The sequence below is a fragment of the Solanum verrucosum genome, unplaced genomic scaffold (genome assembly GCF_900185275.1).
Source record: "Solanum verrucosum unplaced genomic scaffold, falcon-dt-bn FXZP01000093.1, whole genome shotgun sequence".
In the NCBI taxonomy this organism is placed as follows: domain Eukaryota; kingdom Viridiplantae; phylum Streptophyta; class Magnoliopsida; order Solanales; family Solanaceae; genus Solanum; species Solanum verrucosum.
The window spans coordinates 994,059-1,014,767 of NW_026020065.1; the positions used below are offsets into that span (position 1 = coordinate 994,059).

The 20,709-nt window shown below is 37.2% G+C and overlaps 1 protein-coding gene and 1 pseudogene across 2 annotated transcripts in view; both read left to right on the forward strand.

Annotated features, from left to right (window-relative positions):
• LOC125823741 (ABC transporter I family member 6, chloroplastic) overlaps positions 1–20,709 on the forward strand; it is a 377,846-nt gene that overhangs the window by 235,617 nt on the left and 121,520 nt on the right. The gene's annotated exons all lie outside the window — the stretch shown is intronic.
• Positions 3,141–20,679, forward strand: LOC125823594 (synaptotagmin-5-like; annotated as a pseudogene).

Sequence of the window (20,709 nt, forward strand, 5' to 3'; positions counted from 1 at the left end):
CCAACTTCCTTCTTTTACTCTAAATTTTTCAACTAAAAAAAAAATATCCTCCGCCTTCACAGTGAGCAAAGCAATTATATAGAAGGAAACCTAGGGTTTTTCAATTTTTGGGGGGAAACTGATAGATTTCGGATAAGAGGGAGGCCCATTCGAAATTCAAACTCCAAAAGATCTTTCACCATTTAAGGAAGACAACCCTTTCTCCGAAAAATCACCCCATTTCGGAAGAGGAAAGGGGTAGACACGTGCTTGCTTGCTGCTGCGATATTAAATGTGGATAGGGACGTTGGAAAGAGGACAAAAGACGCATGAATTAATTCACGCTTCTGAAATCGCTGCTAGAGTCAGAAGTTGCTGCTATTGTTTGTGAGCGGCTGCTTTTTGGAAATTGTACGCTAGGCAGCTTCTGGGTCTTTTGAGAATTGAAGGGGTGGGCTGGATCGGGTCGGGTTAAAGGGAAAAGGGAGTGGGCTGGGAGTTGATTTGCTGGGAATTGGATTAAAGGGTGGGCTGAGTTGCTAGGACTAATTGAAAGAAAACAAAAATGGGCTGATTTTAAGTGTTGGGCTGCTGAAATATGCAAAATAAAGGCCCGAAAAGGGTTGGAAATAAAGTGAGGACAAGGCTACAATTAAATTATAACCAATTGAGGTTAAAATTTTAATAGGCTTGAAATTGATTTGCGAATTCGGCCAAAAGCTCAACAAGATGAAATTATATAAATTAATTAAGGAGCTTCTTAATCTTAACAAAATAAAATAACTAACTTAGTTATGAACTAATCGATAAGAAAATATAACCCTCACTTTAAACTAAACTAATTTTGATAGAATATTTAAAATAAAATCTTTTTGAGATGATTTTCAAATATTCATGAAATATACCAATTATATCTATAAAACTATATGAAATATATTTACTATTTATAAGTTATGTAAATCGACTAGGATCACTTAAAATGACTTCGAAAAATATTTGAATTTTATAAAACTAATTACTCTAAATCGTTTGGGAATTAAGAAGCTCGTGAATTAATTCTTCTCGGGGAGGGTCAAAATTGAGTGTCAACAACTGTCCCTCATTTTACTTGGATTGATGCAAGAAATCCGAGGAAAATGAAATTGACTAATCCAATTTTGACCGACCACATATTCATCTTTCGGAAAAGGGATTTTTGGTACGGACTTTAGGAATTATGACTGAACCCCGGAAGTGGGTTTCCTACATATCTCGGGCTACATGAGAATTCAGGCCACTTGCAGTTCGATACGCTTGATTTGACGCATGACCTTGAAAGAATTTAAAAGCCATCCCGATATCGAGTTATGAAGAGACCGAAACGCTCGAGAATAAGATTAAGAGCGAATGTTGGAATACAACCGAGTTTTCAACATTGATCCCGCTTACATATTCCTCAACCTAGGAAATCAGGCTGCTTGTAGTTCGACTCTATCGATTGAGAAGGAAATCTTTTATGCAAGATATCCTTTGGTTCTGGAGGAGTGACAAGTAAGTCAAGTATGAAAAAGAGGCTTGCAACCTCTTAGTCATGAATGTGGCGCTCTTCACACCTATAATTAAGAATTTACATGGACATAATTTCCAAAGCTCTTGGCGCGTTGTCACTCGGGTTGGAAAGCTGTTTCCGGTGACCTAAAATTTTCGGATGCGAAATTGAAACCGACAAACTCAAAAAAAAACCCACATGCCCTTTGATAGGGGTGTGGTTTGATTGTGGTGGAAGTTGCTCCTCTGCTCGCGTCTTAAGAGTTTGGCACTCCTCTTTGGACTATGTCCCAGTTCGCTGCTAAGAAAAAGTTCCACGTAGTGCTGCATCGTTTTTGATGTCGTCCGCACATGTGGTTTGTTTTGGAGAATTCATCCTTTCTGATGCTCTCGACAAGGACTGAGATAAAACTCATTAGCATAAAAAATGCAATTCAAATGGGGGACAATGTCTTTTACCGTGTTGACACTTAATTGTTCTCTTTGAACATTTGACGTCAACTTTATCGGGTTTGACGTGAAGCAAATAAAGCTTGTGTCTCATATTTGCAATACAATCTTCAATGTACTCTTCTTCCGATGTCAAGGTAATAAAATAGACTGATGTAATATGTTGATAGTTCTCTTGATGTTGTCTTTGCAAAGGAAAATGATGCAGTTGATGTTGATTCTCTTGTGATGGGTAAATCTTTCTCTTGCGATACATAATTCCTTCTCTTGCTATGCACGAAACCTTCTCTTGCAATGTATGAATTCCTTTCCCGTGATGCATGAATCTTTTTTCCGCGATGCATGAATCTTTTCTTGCACTGTATGAATCTTCTCTTGCAATGCATGAGTCTCTTTTTTCGCGATGCATGAATCTTTTCCCGTGATGCATGAATCTTCTCTCTCGCGATGCATGAATTTTCCCTCTGCGATGCATGACTTTCTTTCCCGCGATGCATGAGTTTTTTATCTGCGATGCATGAATCTCGTCTTGCAATGCATGAATCTTCCCTTGCAATGTATGACTTTTCTCTTGCTATGCATGAATCTTCCTCTGAGATGCGTGACCTCTTTCTTTTGCTATGCATGACTTCTCTACGATGCATGACTTTTTTCTCGATGCATGACTCCTTTCTCTTGTTATGCATGATCTTCTTTTCTGATGATGCCATCCCCGATACAAAAATGAAGATAGTGTTTCACCGAGCAACACAAGTGATCTTCTGGGTGGCGGTATCGTCTCAGTTGACAATACAATAAAAAATGACCCTCGGAGTAGTGATATCATCTCATTTGATAAAGGAAAGAAAATATCAACCTCTATTAGATCAAAACCAGGTTGCATAAGGTTCCTACTGTGTGCTAGCTCATTTTTATTAGAAGATGGAACACTATAATTTTTACTTTTTCCAATAAAAGTTCTTTGTAGAACACTACTTCCTTTACCAGAGCACATCGATGTAATCCTCTGCCCATTCTCCTTTGCTACAATTAAAAGATTATACAACCTAAATCGTCTAACAATAATAAAATTTTCATACTAAGAAAATGAAATAAGATTAGAAACCTGATTTGCTTCTCATAGTCTCTTGCGTTACTTCAAGATTGTCATTAGGAAATGAAGTTTGAGCAAAACTTTGAGAAAGATGAATAATCAAGGGGTCCGTGATAACCCAATCATAGAGGAACCTGAGGACCAAGTGAATAATGAGAATGTTCAGGTTCAGGGTGATAATCTACTTGGAGATGCATTGAGGGTGCATGCTCTACTTGAACCAAGACTGCGTGATAATTACATGGTCGAATTCAACATTGTCGAATCTGAAGGACCCATTGTTCTCCCTCATCTATCTCCAGGGCATACATTTGTGGTGACTTGCAGTTTGATGCAAATGCTTACAGCGAGGGGTTTATTTTCTAGTATGGCTTCAGAAGATCCGTATAGGCACATGACCAAGTTGAGGAGTGTTTGATTTACATTATCTCTCCCCTTAGGAACATTCATCCTCGAATGAGACTCAATGTAATACAAAGAGAGTCGGGGAATAAATATTACAACCCAAAAAGAATGTAACTTTTTCAACAACACATAATCAAGGAGAAACATCAACTCCAAGCTATAATATTTTTCCAAACATCATTTCATAAGGTATACATGCAAAATCATACCAAAATGCACAGAAACATGAAGAAATCTATCAAAGCTAAATCAAAATCTCGAAAGCAATTTTTCATGAGCATGGATGCATGAGGAAACATGAGAATGACTAAGACATGGGGATGGACCATGATAAACTAAATACATCAACCTAGAGTAGGTTGGATTGACATCATATAGGCGTTGGCCTCCCAAGCACCTCAAAATCTTATAAGGGCCCACATAACATGGACCAAGCTTCCCTTTCTTTCAAAACCCTATTACACCCTGCATGGGTGAAATTTTCAAGTAGACCTAATCATGTACATCAAACTGAAGGTCTCTCCTTCTAATATCGACATAAGAGTTTTGTCGACTTTGATCCATTTTTTCAACCTTTCCATAATAAGCTAAACTTTCTCTATAGCCTCATGTACCAATTGGGAACACATCAAAGCAATATCACCAACTTCAAACTAACATAAAGGATATCTACACCTCATACCATAAAGAGCCTCAAATAGAGACATACCAATTCTTGAATGATCACTATTATTGTAAGAAAACTCAATGAAAGGAAAATGATCATCCCTATTACCTTTTGAAGTCTATCACACAAGCTCTCAACACATTTTTGAAAGTTTTATTAGTATGATCTGCTTGCCCATCAGTTTGAGGATGAAAGGTTGTACTAAGCTTAACACGAGTACCAAGAACTTTTTGGAAAGATTTCCAAAACGTAAAAGTGAATTAGGTAGCACGATCAAAGATAATGGATATGGGTACTCAGTGCAACCTGACAATTTCCTTTAAGTACAACTTAGTGTAATCTTCCATCAAATGAGAAACCTTGACAGGAATGAAATGAGCCAATTTCGTCATATGGTCCCCAATAACCAAAATCGAGTTATGTTGCCACCAGGTGTAGGGTAAACCAACAATAAAGTCAATATTCAGATCTTTCCACTTCCAAGTAGGAATACTAATAACTTGGGACAAACGTCACAAATTTAGATGCTCAACTTTTACTTGTTAACAGTTAGGACACTTAGCAACAAATTCCATAGCATCCTTCTTAATCCCAATCTACCAATAGACCTCTCATAAGTCACGGTTCATCTTGGTGGCTCCTAGGTGAATGGAATATCGAGAACCATAGGCTTCTAATAAGATTCGGTCTTTCAAGTCGTCAACATTGGGAACACACAAACGACCTTGATATCGAAGCACACTATCTTATTTTTGAGGGAAATCTTCAACGAACTTTTTAAGCACCACTTCCTTTAACTTAATAAAGATCGGGTCAAGACCATGCTTTGCTTTGACATCTGACAGAAAAGGTAATTTTGAACCATTATGAACCATAATGCCACCTTCATTGGAATCAACCAACCGAACACCTAATCGGGCCAATAAATGAACATGATGAACCAAATACTTTTTACCTTCCTCAACATGAGCAACATTACCTATTGATAATCAACTAAAAGAAGCTGCCACTACATTCGCCTTACCGGGGTGATATAGAACATTTATGTCGTAACCCTTAAGAAACTCTAGCAAAAACCTTTGGCGAAGATTTGGATCTTTTTGCTTGAACAAATATTGCAAACTCTTGTGGTCGGTGAAAACAACAACATGGACACCATATAAGTAATGGCTCCGTATATTTAAGGCACACACAAATGCCGCTAGTTCCAAATCATCCGTTAGGTAGTTCTTTTTTATGAATTTAAAGTTGCCTTGAAATATAGACAATAACCTTTCCATTTTGCATGGGGAAATACCCTAGTCCCTTCCTTGAAGCATCATAGTAAACAACAAACCCATCAAGCCCTTTATGTAAAGTCGATATCGGAGCAGAGGTAAGACTCTCTTTCAATTATTGGAAACTCTTCTCATAGTGTCACGACCCAGGGGTACCCCTTGGATGTAACAAGGCCTATAAGACCCCGAGAGGCCTCATACAAGCCACTTAACACATCATAACATAAAGCATTAGAAAATGGTGCAAAAATTTAAAACATTTCAACACAATCAAAGTCTTTCATAAAAGGAGCAGAAGTCTAGCATCATTGTCTTAAACCATCTAACATAAGAGATAAAAGATATTGTAACGCAGCCCATACAATAGTCCAACATGAGAAGAAACACATAATATAGAAAAAAGGGTGATCAATCCTCGAATGCTATGAGGACTCACCAAATCTTCATTTCCTTGATCAACTAAGAACCTAGCCACAATTGTGTGTATCAATATCGCTGGACCCTACATTTGATAAGAATGTAGGCAAGAGTATGTGTTAGTACAAAAATGTACTAAATGTGATGGCTAGCATAAACAACATAGACATAAGCATTAGTCAACAAAAACATAAGGCATAAGCATAATCAAGGCATAATAAGCATCAGAATGAAAGAGGAATACTTCCTTAAGTAGCCTCACTTAACCTAGCCAAGACTTAGGTCATTCGCCTCTAGTCAAGCTTACATCATGGAAGACATATCTAGCAACACTCCAAGCAATTCATTTTCATAACATAATCATATCGTTCATACTTACTTTTAAAAACATGGGTATTTGCCTCTTTGCCTAGCTTTGAAAGGCTAATAGGTATTTGCCTCTTGTCTTACTTACTTTAAGTTCATGGGTACTCACCTCCACAATTATATCATATGACATGGGTAAACGCCTTCACATCATTTATATAGATCATGGTAGTCGCCTCCATGTCCATTTTTCATATTAAGAACGTGGGGAATCACCTCTTGTTCAATTCTAAAGAGTATGGGAAATCACCTTATATCCTTAACATATGGAGGTCAAGGGTAGTTGCCTCTAGCCTCATCATTTATTTAGCATTTTAGGCTAGATTCATTTTAGGGTAGAAATCCTTTCAACCTAGAATCATTCATGTAAGTAAACCTTTCACATTCATACAATCATGCTTAACAATTCATTATAGGAAGTATCCCTTCCATACTACAACATCAACAATTAATAATTCATAGTATAGGCTTTACTCTCAATGCATCACATCTCATGATCATCATCTATGCTCTACTCTCAAGCAATTAATCATCCTAGTCATCATATATGCTTCAATTTAAAGAAATTCTAGTCATAATTCATCAATCCTATAAGGAGATATCTAAACCCATAAAGTTTCCCTTAAAGGCATAAAACCCAATTTCATAAATTCTAGGTTAGAAACATGGAATAGGCATGGGTACATGTAATATCATCCTAAAAACATGTAATCCTACCAATTCAATCATAAAAAATCATTACCCACTCAATTGGGTCAACATTCATCATAAGCCACAACATTGGAAGAAATCCTAACAATAATGGGGATTTAGACTTTACAATTGGGGAATTCTAGAGGACTTATTGGATGGTAAGAATACATGGATGAAAATCCATTATACCTTGATTACAAAGCCCTCACAAGCTTAAAGATTGAAGACTTGACTTGACCTTAGCTTCAATTTCTTCCTTCTTCTTCCAACTTCTAGAGAGAGAATATTTGAGAGAGAGTTTTGGGTTTTTCTTTTAGGAATTGATAGAATGACTTAAATGGGTGAATTTAGGGGTCTAAAATACTTATATAGGTTGTCTGGGTTTAGTGAAAACGACACCACTTAATTCTAATTAAAACTAGAAAAGACCCTTAAGTTCCTAAAATAACGGTCCAGGTCTGACCCACGAGACCACGACTTACGGACCGTGGATGGACCTATGGTCTGTCCTGGTCAAGCGTGGTTTGGTGTTAGAGATTTTCTTTGCCATCCATGACACCCCTAACAATGGGCTATGGATCCATCTACGGGGTGTGGGTCCTGGCATGGTTCAGCCTTAGGCAGCTTCAAGAAGATCCATCTACAGGGCCACCTATGGAGCATGGTCTCACCCACGTGCCGTGGTTGGTCCCTCAGAGGTGACATCTTGTAGTTTTTAACATGCTATGCCCTTTACTCGAATTCAGGGTGTTACAATTTATCCCCCTTGCAAACATTCATCCTTAAATGGCATTCTAGGCACTTCTTAAAGGAAACGACTCAAGACTAGCAACACATCTATATACACACAACCAAAGAGGAATCATCAACTATAAGCTAAATATATCCAATGCACCATATAGAAGTAGGAACTACATCTAAAAACCCAACATGTATGAAATTTTAACCTTTTTCATATTCAAGGAGGAACTATCATCTCCAAACTCAAAAGCAATGCTCTACACAATCTCATGGAGCCTAAATGCAATTTTTACACAAAGCACGAATTCGAGGAAATCTCTACTCCAAGTTAAGGCATGCTCTATAAATCATCTCATGAAGTCTATAGGCAACTCATACTAATTGCACAACAACATGAGGAAAATAAATCAAAAGGCCATTTTCTTTCAAAACTGAAGCTTTTTCATGAACATGCAAATTTAAGAAAATCATGGAAACCCATAAAACACATATGACTTCAAACATAAGCAAACCAAGAGGAACTCATTACCTAAGCTAGAATAGGAGGGAAAAGATGAGGATATCGAGACATCATATCGGCCTTGGCCTCCCAAGTAGCACCCTCAACTAGGTGATTCCTCCATAGCACCTTTATGGAAGAAACTTCCTTGTTCCTTAATTTCTTTAGTTGCCTGTCCAGAATCTCAAGCGGTACCTTCTCATAAGAAAGGCTTTCATCAACTCCTAACCCTTCTAAGGGGCTATGGATGTCGGATCTCCAACACACTTTTTCAACATAGAGACATGGAAAATTGGATGCACCGATGCCAACTCATTGGGAAAATCAAGCTCATATGCAACCTTACCAACAGGCCTCAGAATTTGATATAGGCCTACAAATTGGGGACTAAGCTTCCATTTCTTACCAAACCTCATTACACCCTTTATGGGTGAGATTTTCAAGTAAACGCAATCAAGCACATCAAATTCAAGTTCCCATCTTCTAACATCAGCATAAGACTTTTGTCGACTTTGGGTAGTTCTCAACCTCTCTCTAATGAGTCGAACTCTCTCAATAGCCTCATGAACCAACTCGGGTCCTATCAAGGCAACTTCACCCACCTCAAACCATCCTATAGAAGATATAAACCTCCTACCATAAAAAGCCTCAAATGGAGCAATACTAATACTAGAATGGTAGCTATTATTATAGGCAAATTCGATCAAAGGCAAATGGCCATCCCAATGTCCCTTGAAATCAATCATGCAAGCCCTTAACATTTTTTCCAATTTTTGGACTGTTCATTCTACTTGCCCATCGATTTGTGTGTGAAAAGTTGTGCTAAGTTTAACCTTAGTGCCAAGACCCTTTTGGAAAGATTTCCAAAACTGAGAAGTGAATTGGGTACCACATTCAGAAATAATGGACAAAGGTACTCCATATAGCCTTACCATTTCTCTTAAGTAAAATTTGGCACAGTCCTCCACTGAGAAGGGGACTTTGACAGGGAGGAAATGAATTGATTTCGTCATCCGATCTACTATCACCCAAATAGAGTCATGTTGGCGCTAGGAGCGAGGCAAACAAACTATAAAGTCCATATTAAAGTCTTCCCACTTCCAAGTAGGAATGCTAATATCTTGGGATAAACCTCCCGGTTTCTGATGCTCAACCTTCACTTGTTGGCAATTTGGACACTTGGCCATAAATCCCGCTATATCCTTCTTCATCCCATTCCACCAATAGATCTCCTGCAAATACCAGTACATCTTGGTGGCTCTTGGGTGAATAGAATACCGAGAACTATGGGCTTCTGTCAAGATCTGTTCCCTCAAGTCATGAACATTCGGAACACATAACTGATCTTCAAATCTAAGGACACCATCTTCCCCTTAAAAGAAATCCTTAATGGACTTTCTAAGTACCACTTCTTTCATTTTTGCCAAAGTCGGATCAAGGCATTGCTTTTCTTTAACATCCACTACAAAAGATGATTTCAACCCTTTATAAATCATTATACCACCCTTGGCGGAGTCTACCAATCGTACACCCAATCGGGCTAATCTATGGACATCCCGAGCTAAATTTTTTCTATCATCCTTAACATGTGCAACACTACCCATCGATAGTCGACTAAGAGCATCCGCTACTATATTTGCCTTACCGGAGTGATAAATAACACTCATATCATAGTCCTTCAATAATCTGAGCCACCTTCTTTGGCGAAGATTCAAGTCCCTTTGGGTAAACACATATTGTAAAATTGTATTATCGGTGAAAACATCAACATGGGCCTAATACAAATAATGCCTCCATATCGTTAAGGCAAATACCAAAGCCGCTAATTGAAGGTCGTGGGTAGAATAGTTCTTCTCATGAACCTTTAGTTTCCTTGAAGCATAGGCAATCACCTTACTATTTTGCATAAGCACGCATCCCAACCCCACTCTAGAGGCGTCATAATATACCACAAAGCCATCCATACCTTCTGGTAAAGTCAACACTGGAGCAGAAGTAAGTCTGTTTTTCAACTCTTGGAACCTTTTCTCACAAGCCTCAGACCATATGAACTTGGCCTTCTTTTGAGTAAAAGTCATCAAATCAGAAGCAATGGAGGAAAACCCCTCAACAAACCTTCTATAATAACCGGCCAAACCCAAGAAACTTCTAATATATGTCGCTAATAGAGGTCTAGGCCAGCTCTTGACCACATCTATCTTAATCATATCCACTTTAATACCCTTGCTTAAAACAATATGGCCTAAGAAACCAATGGACCTTAACCAAAATTCACATTTGATAAACTTTGCATAATGTTGTTCATCCTTAAGGATTCGCAATACGATCCTCAAATGATCAATATGCTCATTCTCACTTTTTGAGTAAATTAGAATATCATCTATGAACAAAATTACAAACATATCAAGGTATTCTCTAAACACCCTATTAATCAAGTTCATAAAGGCGGCCGGAGAATTAGTCAAACCAAAGGACATAACCAAAAACTGATAATGACCATAGTGGGTTCTAAAGGCCGTTTTTGGAATATCTTCTTCTTTCACCCTCAATTGGTGATAGCCTGATCGGAGATCAATCTTAGAGAAATAACTTGCCCCTTGAAGTTGGTCAAATAAATTATCTATCCTTAGAAGAGGATACTTGTTCTTGATGGTCACCTTATTCAATTGTTGATAATCAATACACATACAAAGACATCCTAAAACCATTCTAACCCTTGTGCTCTGATTACCAAGTTTGTCACGACCCAGGGGTACCCCCTGGATGTAACAAGGCATATAAGACCCCGAGTGGCCTCATACAAGATACTTATAATATCATAACATAAAGCATAAGAAAATGTTGCGAAATTTAAAACATTTCAACACAATCAAAGTCTTTCATAAAATGAGCGGTAGTCTAACATCATTGTCTCAAACCATCAAACATAAGAGATAAAAGATCTTGGGACGCATCCCATAAAATAGTCCAACATAAAAGAAAGACATCATAGAGAAAAAAGGGTGATCAATCCTCGAATGCTATGAGGACTCACCAAATCTTCACTTTCTTGATAAACTAAGAACCTAGCCACAAGTGTGTGAATGAAGATAGCCGGACCCTACATTTGATAATAATATAGGCAAGAGTATGCGTTAGTACAAAAATGTTCTAAATATGATTGCTAGCATAAACAACATAGACATAAACATTAGTCAACATAAGACATAAGACATAAGCATAATCAAGGTATAATAAGCATCATAATGAAAGAGGAACACTTCCTTAAGTAGCCTCACTAACCTTAGCCAATGCTTGGGTCATCCACCTCTAGTCAAGCTTACATCATGGAAGGCATATCTAGCAACACTCAAAGCAATTCATCTTCATAACATAATCATATCGTTCATACTTACATTTAAATACATGGGTATTCGCCTCTTTGTCTAGCTTTCAAAGGCTAATGGGTATTTGCCTCTTGCCTTACATACTTTAAGATCATGGGTACTGGCCTCCACAATCTCATCATATGACATGGGTACTCACCTCCATATCATTTCACAAGGATCATGTCTACTCGCCTCCATGTCCATTTATCATAATAAGAACGTGGGGAATCGCCTCTTGTTCAATTCAATTAAATATGAGAAATCACCTCATATCCTTAATATATAGAGGTCAAAGGTAGTTGCCTCTAGCCTCATCATTTATTTAGCATTTTAGTCTAGATTTATTTTAGGTGAGCAATCCTTTCAACCTAGAATCATGCATGTGAGTAAACCTTTCACATTCATGCAACCATGCTTAACAATTCATTGTAGGAAGTATCCCTTCCATACTACAACATCAACAAACGATAATTCATAGCCTAGGCTTTACTCTCAAAGCATCTCATCTCTTTATCATCATCTATGTTCTACTCTCAAGCAATTAATCATCATAGGCATTATATATGCTTCAATCGAAAGCAATTCTCGTCATAATACACCAATAATGTAAGGAGATGTCTAAACCCGTAAAGTTTCCATTCAAGGCATAAAATCCAATTTCATAAATTCTAGGTTAGAAACATGGAATAGGCATGAGTACATGTAATCTAATCCTAAAAACATGTAATCCCACCAGTTCAATCATAAAAAATCATTACCTACTTAATTGGGTCAACATTCATCATAACCCATAACATTGGAAGAAACCCTAAAAAATAGGGATTTAAACTTCACAATTGGGGAATTCTAGAGGACTCCATGGATGAAAATCTATCATACCTTGATTACAAATCCCTCACAAACTTGAAGATTGAAGACTTGACTTTAACTTAGCTTCAATTTCCTCCTTCTTCGTCCAACTTCTAGAGAGAGAATATTTGAGAGATAGTTTTGTGTTTTTTCTTTTGGGAAGTGAGAGAATGACTTAAATGGGTGAATTTAGGGGTCTAAAATACTTATATATCTTGTCTAGGTTTTGTCAAAACAACACTTAATTCTAATTAAATTGGAAAAGACCCATAAGTCCCTAAAATAACTGTCAAGGCCTGACCCACGAGACCACGACTGACGAACTGTGGATTGACCTATGGTCCGTCCTAGTCAATCGTAGTTTGGTGTCAGAGATTTTCTTTGCCACCCATGACTCCCCCAACCACAGGCCGTGGACCCATCCACGGGGAGTAGGTCGTGGCGTGGTTCTGCCTTAGGCAGTTTCCAGGGGATCTATCTATGAGGCCACCTACGGGGTGTGGTCTAACTACGTGTCGTGGTTGGTCCCTGCGGGATGACATCTTGGAGTTTTCATATGCTATTCCCTTTACTCAAATTTGGGGTGTTTCAAACAGGCTTCCGACCATAAGAACTTAACTTTCTTTTGGGTCTATGTAGTCAATGGTGAAGCAATTGAAGAAAATACTTTAACAAACCTATAATAACCTGTCAAACCCAAGAAACTTTGAATATCCAAAGGGGATAGAGGTCTAGGACAACTCTTAACAACATCCTTCTTCTTAGGATCGACCTCAATACATGTACCAGAAAAAATCTGATCAAGAAAAACCTTGGGGCTCAACCAAATTTCACATTTTCTAAGCTTTGCAAATAGTTGTTGTTCCTTGAGGACTTGCAACACAATACTCAAATGATCAAGGTATTGTCTAAACACCATATTCATCAAATCCATAAATGCAGCTGGAGTTTTAGTCAACCCAAATTACATTACCAAAAATTGATAATGACCATAACGAGTTTGAAAAGGCATCTTCAAAATGTCATATTCTGTTATCCTCAATTAATGATAACCCGACCGAATGTAGATCTTAGAGAAGTAGCTTTCTCCTTGGAGTTAATCAAATAAATTATCTATCATTGGAATAGTGTATTTATTCTTAATGGTAACCTTTTTAAACTGTTGGTAATCAATACACATGCGAAGTGAACCATCATTCTTATGAACAAATAAAACTGGAACACCCCATGGAGAGACACTCAATTAGATGAAAACTTTATCCAACAAATTTTTCAATTACTCTTTCAATTACTTATGTTCTGTCGGAGCCATACGATAATGAGGGATAGAGAGAGGTTGCATATATGGGAGAAGGTCAATACCGACGTCTATTTCACTATTGGGAGGAAAGTCATTTGGTAGATCATCGTGAAATACTTTTGGAAACTCATTCACAACAACGACCGACTCAAGAGTAGGGCTTTCAGAATCTGTATCCCTTACATGAACAAGATGATATATGTAACCCTTAGAAATTGTTTTTCTATCTTTAAGACAAGAAACAACTTGACATTTAGGCATACAATTTCCCTCTTTCCACTTTAGGACGGGCTCATTTGTAAATTGAAATTTGACCACTCGGTTGTACAATTAATAGATACATAACGAGAATGGAGCCAATCCATACCAAAAGTAACATCTAAATCTAGCATATCAAGCTCGACAAGATCAATATGAGTGACTCTTTTGTATCATGAGACATGAAAATTTCTATAAACTCTCTTAGCCACAATAGATTCACCAATAGGAGTACAGACCAAAAAAGGTGTAACAAACATCTAGAAGAACATCAAACCTGATCACCACATATGGCTTCACAAAATACAAGGTAGCATCGGGATCAAGTAAAGCATAAATATCATGATGAAAGACGTTGAATGTACCGGTAAAAACTTTCGAAGAACACTCTTGCTTATGACAAGTTTGGAGTGCATACAACTAGTTTTTCTTTGGAGCACTTGATCTCGAACTACTTCGTAGAGCTTGCCTACCATCCCTTCTCTTGTAATTTCTAGATGGGCAATCCCTCAAGCAGTGTCCACTCTTTCAAAAACCAAAGCAATTATGGATGAGTGGTTGATTTACAGTCATTTACGGAGCATGTAGCACAATAATTAGTGTCCTCAATTCCTAATTTTGTCCTTTTCTAATCAAATGTTGATGATTTGCCATTATAAGGGGAATTGGACAAGGCAAAGACTTTTGTTTGAAAGAATGATAAATAAATACAAAAATAAGAGCAAAATGAATATCGTTGATCGCCTAAAATGATGGACGGATAGCCAACTTAGAATGACCTCACGCTAGTTGACAGTGCAAAACACTAATGTCTAGCAAATAAGGTCAGCGGACTCCAGTAAAGATGGTCATACACCGAACGAGAATGGTAACCCAGATGAACATCGCCTAATGTGACTGTGTGCCAAGAAAAGATGCAATGCTTGAAAGGCAAACAAGGTGGTACTTTGTGATTTTCGAGAGTGATGGGCCGACTCAATCAAATTCACCAGCTGAGGTTTAAACACCTGAAGCCTAGATTATCACAAGGTGAGCTGAGAAAAATAAGGCAATTCACTGAGCAAGTTTTGTGAACCCAACTATTGTCGTTGAGTCGGTTACAAAGTGGATTTTGGGCCAAATTTTGGGAAAGTATAAATAGCACAAAGGATATAATTTTTAGAGAGGTTTTTGATTTGGAGAGTTGATCAAAAAGTGAGTAGAGAGAGTCTAAGAACACTTTACCTTTGAAAAAAACTTACTAGCTCTTGGGATTTACAACTTGGTGTTAAATTTTGATAAATTAAAGTTGAATCTAAAGTGGGTCTACTCTTAATTTCTTTATTTCAAGTTACCCATGGCTTCTTTCATAGAAGGTATAATTTCTTTACTTTTTGTGATGGGTCGTTAAAACTCCAAGATCTAGGGAAATGGGGTTGGGTGCTAATTTAATGTAGTGGATATTATGCTATGTTCAGTTTTGTTGTTGTTCACGCATGAATTTAGTCAAATTACCATGGGGTTAACTCAAGGGTTAAGGTTGAAAATTTAATTCCTACTGCCAATCTAAAGTTGATGTTCTGAAGAGATATATTGAAATGGCTGATCAATACTAGCAATTTAGGTTTGATATCTATGACTTGCTTGGAAGACAGGTTATGGGTTTGATCGATTTGCCCAATTATTGAAAGGAGAATAGAGTAAGGTATTCAGTTGTTTAGGATTGGCATTTAGATGAAATTGAAAGGAGATTCTTTGCATGTATGCTTTGTGATCCAGAGATGATTAGCATCAATGAAGATTACTTAGTTTATTCATGAATGTTTATCACTATAGAGAAGCACTGTTACCCCTATGTGGTATCAAATTCAGATCCCCGCACCCCTAGATTTCTTGTTAACTCTTGATTTTTCTTTGATTTTAGTTTATTTGCGATAATTCATAACCAAAGCTTTATATTAAGTTTGTCTATTTAACCTCGGATTAGAAAAGATGGGAAAATTGCAGGCCTGTAGGATCTTGTGCCAAAACTAATGGAGCCACCAACGCTCCGTGGTCTGGCAGACAGTCCGTAGGTAGGACCGTGGTTGGTGAATCCAATTTTTCACAAAAATGTCAAATTTCAGTATTTTTCATATGGTTCACCACGACGGTCTGTCATCCCATCCACGTATCGTAGGTAGGTCTCGTAGGTGAGTAACAAACTTAGAGAAATTTTAGAACCAAAAGTCGGGACCTATGGTGGAGGTACACGGCCCGTAGGTGGACCCACAGATTGTGCATGGGCTCCGTCGATAGCGGTCCAAAATTGAGTGATTCTGAACCCAGCAACGACCAACCAGGATGGCCCGTGGTTAGACCAATGCACCATATTTCTGGTCATTGGTGAGGTTGATAATTGTTTTTAATAAGGTCTTTTGGGTCTTTTCCTAATTATTCTAACCCAATACTATGTTATTTTACCTTCAATTAGAGCCGTATGTAAATGTTTTTACCCCCAAAATCTTCTAATTGAATTCATTCTATCATCCTAAAAGTAGAACAAGTCCATCCTCCCAAATATTTCTCTCTCTAAAAGCTTGAAGAAGAATACTAGGGTTTCAAGTCAAGTCTCCAATTTAGCCATTAATTGTATGGTCTTGGCATTAAGGTATGATAGTATTAGCCTATAAGGTCCTTTCCTCTGTAGGGTTCCTTAATTCTCCCATTTTCACAAGGTAGAATCTCCAATAGAAGTTAGGGTTTTTAATCAATCTCATGGGTTCTTGTCAATTATTGTATTATTGATTGATTGATGTCTTTTTATGCATGAATTCAAGAAATTGCATATTTCTAAGTTGAACCCATGTGAAATCCATGTTTTCTAGAATTGTTCAAATAATGAAGCTTTTGAATCATGAAAGATGAGCTTATGAGGATATGCATATTTTTATGAAATTAATGAAAATGCTTTAAGACTTTCTTTAAAGATCGAAGCACCAACGTTGTTGTTGTGAAAGGATTTCTCACATAAAATATTCATAAGGTTGAAAGGTCTTCTCTTCTGCATTGAATCAAGACTTATGGAGTTATTCTAATGAAACTTAGCTTGGATTTGTTACTTGATGTGCCCTTCCATGGATAATGAGGCAAGCAGTGATTATCCATGACCTAAAATGATAAGACAAGCGACGATTACCCATGTCTCATGAATGTTAAGAATTTTTAAGACTAAGTAACATTTCGTAGGAATTATGCTTAGCACTGAGTGGACAATTGTCGATTACCCATGTCTTGTAAACTATGTGCCATCATAGGTTGTCTAGATACACACTACTAGTCGATCCATAAAAAGCTAGAATTGCATGGTCTTACCTTGGCAAGTAGGACACCCCTTTTTGGTGTGGGGTAGACACTGGAGTCCATGTTAATAGCTCATATGGTCTCAATATCGGTTAAAGGTAAATCTCTTACAATAATGAGCTAAGGTTACTTCTAGAAGTATCTTGTGAATTGATTAAAGATGTTAGCTTGGATTGATCATGTTTCTATGAATTATGTTTTCTAACCCCTCTTTTTCATGTTTTTTGTTTGGTCATTGCATGTCACAAAAAGGTCCTTTTAGCATTATTTTCATACTCTTATGCATTGCTATCATACTTGGTACATATTTGTACTAACACATACTCTAGCCTACATTCTTCCAAATGTAGTGTCTGGTGTTCCAGATTCACATTTAGGTGGCTAGGGATCAATTAGGATATTGAAGATTGGTGAGTCCTTATGTTTCGAGGACCAAAAGTTTATTTCATTATAGCTTTTCTTTTCAGTATTATATGTGATCTATAGGCTACATCCCGATCACTCTTAATGTACTAGATGAATTTGAGACTATGTTAGACTTCTGCTATGTTTTATAAGCACATATGTTGAAATTATCATTTAAATCTCTTAAATTTCTATTGTATTGTATGATGTATGTTAAGTGGCTTGTGTAAGGCCCCTCGGGGTCCTATACGCCATGTTACTCCTAAGTTATGCTTTGGGTTGTGACCAACTTTGTATTTAAAGCACAAGGTTTAGAAAGGTCCTAAAAAGTCTCATAAGCCACGTCGAATAGAGTCTCCTACATGAGTGTGAAGCGCGCCACACTTATGAATGAGAGGCTACAAGATGTTCAGGGAATTCCACTTCTTTCATTACTCTAAGGTTGTACGAAAAAGTTTAACTGTATAATGGCTCTCTCCGAATCCTTATTTAATGCTCTACAAGATGTGTCCACTTTAAGGGCTTATGCTAGAATGAATGCGGGAGAGAATGTTGAATGAGAAGCTCCTCCTCAAGCTCCTCAAGTTTCGGTTGACCCTTTGGTCGAACAAGTGACTAATGCAGATTTTAGAGCCATTTTTCAAGTGTTGGCTCAAGCCAATAGGGTAGTTGTGGTCCCGGTGAATCCAAATGTGGGTATGACGACAACAAGAGTGAGAGACTACACTAGAATGAATCCTCTAGAGTTTCATGTTTCTAAGGTCGAGGAAGATCCTCAAGAATTTATTGATGAGGTGTACAAGAAAAATGACTTTTAATGAAAGAAAATTATGTCGTTAAAAGTCCATATCCAGTCATTAAAGGTCTATAACGATCGGAAAAAAATTGGCCATCATCGGTCGTTAAAAGATCTGTCGTTAAAGGTTAACGACCGGATTGCATAGTCGGTCGTTAGTTATTGCTTAGAGACAACGATAAATCTGGTCGCTACATTTACTAACAACCACAAATTCCCTTCGTTAATGGTCATTTGGTCTTTAAAACATTGAAGTAAAACCACAATTTCCAATCGTTACAAGTACTTTTAGTGGTCAGATTCTTTCATTGATTACATTACTTTTACCGACCAAGTTTAAATTTCTTTCGTTGCTTTTAATAAATTTAACGACAAAGTTTGTTTCACAAATTTAGTTTCAAATAATTATATATAGTTTTTATGTTCCTCGAGCAGTTCCGGATGTTAGTATCATTTCTTTTTTTTTTCATAAGCCATAAAAAATTTAATATAAAATTTCATAATTGTTTTGCCATGAACGAAAACATATTGGAAAACTTACATAGAAATGTGTGTTCAACACAATATCTAAAAAAACATACATGCTCAACATAAGATCTGAATAGCATAGATGTTCGACATAATATTATAAAACAGACATGTTCGACATCTATCGAATCCTAAAAATTGAGAAAATGAAATAGTTGCATAGGTTAAAATGTCTCTAGATCTGCACCAACAATAAAAATATAATCTTTCTTTTCAGCTGGCTCCACAATTCTTCAACAACACGTTCTTTAATCTTCATCACATTCTTCATCTATTAAAAAAAACAATTTGAGGTCAATTCATAACAGAATGCCAGATAGTTATAACTTATAACTTTTAAAGCATAAATCAATCATTTAATCACCAAAGAGCCCAAAAGTGGGCATGTCTTAATTCTCATCTTGAAAAGATCTAGCCATATGTGGATGAAGCAACATCAGAACTAATAAAGTCAAGTGTGGAGCCCATTTTGGAACAATATAGGCCTGTGTCTTGGTACAGTTGGTCTATAATTCACAGGGATTTCTATTATTGAAGATGGAAGTGAGGGTATACCTATGGAATGAGATGTAATGGGATGGGAATCCTAGAAAAATACTCGATATTAAGACTTATGTTGGTGTATCATTACCAGTGCAGGTGAAAACATTAGGTTTACTGGTATTTTCACGTCATCTTCAGGCCACTTGTTGATGAGTTTCCTTGCTTCGGAGTTGTATGCTATTCTCTAAGGCAGAAGAAAAAGTTGGATTTTATGCTTAAAGTAATTGGTGGTGATATGACAGCAATTTCTGGCCTTTGTGATGCAATTAAGGGAACCATCCGGGACTCTATTGAAGACTCTATCACATGGCAACAAGAAAAGTTATTCCCATTTTACCTGGGATTATAGTGACCTTGAACTGAAACTTATAGGAGTATTGGAGGTTAAACTTGTTCAAGCAAAGGAATTAACAAATAAAGATCTCATTGGAAAATCTGATCCTTTTGTTGTATTTATATGTACGCCCTCTACGAGACATAATGAAAAAGAGCAAAGTAATTAACAATGATTTGAACCTAAGTTGGAATGAGCATTTTGAGTTCGTAGTCGAAGATCCATTGATACAACACTTGGTGGTAAAATCTATGACGATGAAAGGCTTCAGTCAGCTGAACTAAATGGATGTTCCCATATCTGTTTGAATGAGCTTGAGCCTGGTAAAGTGAAGGATATCTGGTTGAAGTTGGTGAAAATTTGGAAATTCAGAGAGATCAGAAAAATAGGGGCCAGGAGAACTTGGAGCTATTGTACTGCTCGAATGGCATGAACAATGGGCTAAGTAACCCTTTTTCTCAGAATGAGCTAATGACTTCATTAGAGAGAGTTCTTAAAAACTCGGCAGAAGGAAAAGAAGTTAGTCCAAACGGAAGTGAAACCAACAATACAGAGAATAATAGTATGAGGGGTACTTTCTATTACCGTGGTATCAGCTGATGACCTTCCCCCAACTTATATAGGGGGAAGGCTGACCCCTACGTCTTCTGATCATGAAGAAGGCCCAAATCAAGAACAAAACCAGGGTTGTAAATGAAAGTCTAAACCGATATGGAATCAAACTTTTGACTTTTGTTGTGAGGACGGATTACATGACATGTTAATGCTGGAAGTTGGGACCATGACACATTTGGAAAGGATTTCATGGGAAATGCATACTGACTTTAACAAGGGTTCTAATGGAAGGTGAATACAAAGACTAGTACGAATTAGCCGAGGGTAAATTAGGGAAA